At 38.1% G+C, this 4,171-nt stretch overlaps 1 protein-coding gene across 1 annotated transcript in view; it reads left to right on the plus strand.

Moving 5' to 3' along the window:
• Positions 1 to 4,171, plus strand: part of RNF216 (ring finger protein 216) — a 189,310-nt gene that overhangs the window by 62,059 nt on the left and 123,080 nt on the right. The gene's annotated exons all lie outside the window — the stretch shown is intronic.

Genomic DNA, 4,171 nt, shown 5'->3' on the forward strand with positions numbered 1-4,171 from the left:
CTGCACTCACTTTCTAAAATTTCAGTATCAACTACTGGTGTCTTTGATAAAGCAGTAAAAGGTATTTATTTTATCAGATTTTTGCCCATGAAGACATCTTTCAATATTCTGTGTGAAAAATGAGAAGTGTGCATAAAGTGTCCCTGCTTGGGAATGAATGCTTGTCTTAACAGGAGGTGTTGTGCATCTGAGTTACAAGTAACAGCATTAGTCTTTTTTTCTTTGCAGAATACCATTTTTACTTGAAAAAATGATTGATAGAAAAATTATGATTAATCAAAATTGGGTATTTGGCAGACATTTTCTTAAAAATGAATGAAGGGATTATTTGTGACCAGTGATAAAAATTCTAATTCACAAACAGACATTAGAACTTTAGGAAAGTTGTTGTTTTCATCTGTCCATCACAGAATTGCTGTGATTGTTAATCTCATCACTGACTGCATTAGAAATGCATTTTAGGAAAAACTGGTGGATTGATAGATGTAGCTGCTTATTTAATTGTAGTCATTGTTCTTCTTGTTATCTAGATTGTCCCATCTCTGGCCAATGGCAGCTCCTTTAGCTTAGGAGCTCTGTCATGACCTTTGGTAGTCTGAATACTCACTTGCTTTCTGACACAGTGAAGTGACCCAGACTCAACTTGTGCTTTCTGTGATTTGACTGGACCTGAAATCAACAATTTCTCTAAAGAGTTTTAGTTTGTTTACTAGGAATTTCATGCTGAGATTCAATTTAAAAAACTTGATTTACAGGGTGTTTTTTTTTTGTTTGTTTGTTTATGTTTCTTCTATATTAAAGATCTTGGTTCTTAATAACATAATTCTTATGAGATTATATCAAATTAAGAATATAAAATCAGCCAGGCACATAGCACACACCTGTAGTCCTAGGTACTACTAGGCAGGTGGATTGCTTGAGCCCAGAAGTTCCAGGCCAAGATCAAGACCAAATCTGGTCTTGCCATTGACTTGATGAACAGTTAAGTTTGTTTATGCTTATTTTCAACTTTCAGTGAATTGTCTTTTTTTAATATAATTTTATTCTTTAATTTTATAAAATATTTTTGTCCCAAAGTCAGAAGTATAAAAAGGAATGTCCAGAGATGTACATTTTATCCTGATTCTTACTGCATGTGCTCTCACTCCCTTTATATCTAACCATTCTTATTAGGTTTTTGCTGTGGTGGTTTTGAAACAGGGTCTTGGCATGTTGCCTGAGCTGGGCTCAAACTTGTAATCCTCCAGCCTCAACTTCCCAAGTTGAGGTGGGTGTGCCACCATACCCAGCTTTCTTATTCATCTTGCCTTATTTTATATAAAAGAAAATATGTGTATGTATTTATAATGTATTTATTCACTTTTTTTTTTCTTCTTCTTTTGCTATGCTGGGGATTAGACTGAGGGCCTCATACATGCTAGGCAAGTGCTCTACCTCTGAGCTATATCCCCAGCTGCCGTTCTTATCCAAAAGGAAGCATACTCTTCTGCCCGTTTTTTTCACTTAACAGTGTATCCTGGCAATCACATTATAGCAATACACAGATTTTCTTCTTTTTAAAACTGCCTTGGGGCTGGGGTTGTGGCTTAGTGGTTGAGCGCTTGCCTAGCATGCATGAGGCCCTGGGTTCAAACCTCAGCACCACATAAAAATTAAAAAAATGCAATGTGTCCACCTGCAACTAAAACAAAATTAAAAAAAAAAAAAAAAAAACTGCCTAGTACCCCATTGTCTGCAGTACCAGAGTTTATTCAATTTCCTGTTGTATGTTTAGAATTTTTTTAGCTTTTTGCTATTAAAATGTTACCACGGTAAATAAGTTTGTGCATACACCATTTCATATTTCTACCCGAGGGTATCTTTGGGCCAGATCCCTAAAAGTGGCATTGATGAATCTGTGCCAGGTTCCCTTCCATCATGGTTGTACTATTTTTCATTCTTATCAGACTTTCAGGGTTATTATTGAGATATGATTTGTATTCCCAGTCATTTGGGCTTATTTTTGGTTTTTAAGTTGGCTTGGTTTCTCCTTTGAGTGGTTTTTCTCTAAGGTAGTTCCTCCCTTTGCTGACCTCCATTGTTGTTTTTCATTTCCTCCTCATGGAATATTTTGTTGAGAACATTCTGTAGCTCAGGCTTTCTATTTGTAAATTCTTTTAACTTTTGTTTATCATGGAAGGATTTTATTTCATCTCCAAATCTGAAGGTTAGTTTTGCTGGGTATAGGATTCTTGGTTGGCAACCATGTTCTTTCAGAGCTTGAAATATGTCGTTCCAGGCCCTTCTAACTTTCAGAGTCTGGGTTGAGAAGTCTGCTGCTATCCGTATTGGTTTCCCCCATATATAATCTGATACTTTTCTCCCACAGCATTCAAAATCCTATCTTTATTTTGAATGTTAGGCATTTTCATTAAAATGTGCCTTGGTGTGGATCTGTTGTGATTTTGTGCATTTGGTGTTCTGTAAGCCTCTTGTATTTGATTTTCCATTTCATTCTTCAGGCTTGGGAAATTTTCTGACATTATTTCATTGAATAGGTTGTTCATTCCTTTGGTTTGTATCTCTGTGCCTTCCTCAATCCCAATGATTCTTACATTTGGTCTTTTCATGATGTCCCATAGTTCTTGGAGATTCTGTTCATGATTTCTTACCATCTTCTCTTTTTGGGCAACTTTATTTTCAAGATTAAATTTTTGTTTTCATTGTCTGAGGTTCTGTCTTCCAAGTGGTCTAGTCTGTTGGTGATGCTTTCCATTGAGTTTTTTATTTGGTTTATTGTTTCCTTCATTTCAAGGATTTCCATGTTTTTTGTTTTGTTTTTTTTTTTTTTTTTTTGAGAATCTCTCTTTGTTGAAATGATCTTTTGCTTCTTGCAGTTGCTCTTTCAACTGCTTATAGGTATGATCATTTATTGCCTGCATTTGCTCTCTTATCTCATCCTTTGCTTCATGAATCTTTTTTTTTTTTTTTTTTTTTTTTTTTTTTTTGGTGCTGGGAATTGAACCCAGGGCCCTTTGCTTGTAAGGCAAGCACTTTACCAACTGAACTACATCCCCAGCCCCACGAATCATCTTAATCATGTATAATCTGATGTCCTTTTCTGACATTTCTTCTAACATACTGTCATTGGATTCTGTTAATATAGAATCTAGATTTGTTTGGATCATTTTCTTCCCTTGTTTTTTCATGTTGTTCATGTATCTTCTGTTCTAGCAGTGCAGATCTGGGGTATTGCAGATTTCCCCTTATAAGCTTACAGTAGCCCTATAGGTTTCCAAAACCCTTTCTTTAAGGGGAGATCAATATTAGCAGTGCCCAATTCAGACACTATGCAATCCTAGACCAAATAGCCCCTATGAGGACAATAACAAAATTGTCATAATAAACAGAATGAGTTCAAATATTATCTTCAGTAAAACGAACAGATTTGCCACAATAAGGTCTGCAGTTTCTAATGGAGGACAAAGAGGATGCAGAGGGATATAGAATGTAGCTGTTGATGGGATAAGAAAAGAATATACAGAAGTTCTAGATAATAGAAAGGGTGAGAGTGTAATCAAAAGAAATTGGATGTTAACATGCAAAAGGGAGAAAGGGACTCTGAGGGAACAGGTAAACAAAAGGAAAAGAGAGCAAGAAAAGTAAAGAAATAAAAACTTAAAATTTTCAATAAGGTGAAAAAGGAAAATCTGCAGTATAACAGGCATATAGTATTCAAACCTCCCAGTGTTCAGTAGCCTGATGCATGAGAGGTACCTGACGATGAGCTTCAAGTCTCCAGCAGGCGTCTCAGGGGGATTTGCCCCACGCAAAGATCGGAGCTCCGGCTTCCAGGATTATCCAAGATGGCCGCTCTGGCTTCCAAATGTGTCAAATGGGGAGCTGCAGCTCCGGGTGTGGATGTGGTTGACTGGAGGTCCTGGAGGCCGGGTGCGGTTGGTCAGGCAGGGGTCCTGGAGGTTGGGTGTGTTTGGTGTGGTTGCAGGATCCTGGAGGCTTGGTGTAATCAGTTGGTCTGGGGTCCCAGTGATAGGACAGTCAGTTGGTCTGGGGGTCCTCGGGGCAGGGAGGACCCCAGAGGCAGGGAGTGATCGGTCGGGCTGAGGGATCCTGGAGGTGGGGCTCAGTCAGTCTGGCCAGGGGTCCTACGGGGCCTGGCTGTTGTCTCATA

The sequence above is a fragment of the Sciurus vulgaris genome (genome assembly GCF_902686455.1).
Source record: "Sciurus vulgaris genome assembly, chromosome: 18".
Taxonomy (NCBI): Eukaryota; Metazoa; Chordata; class Mammalia; order Rodentia; family Sciuridae; genus Sciurus; species Sciurus vulgaris.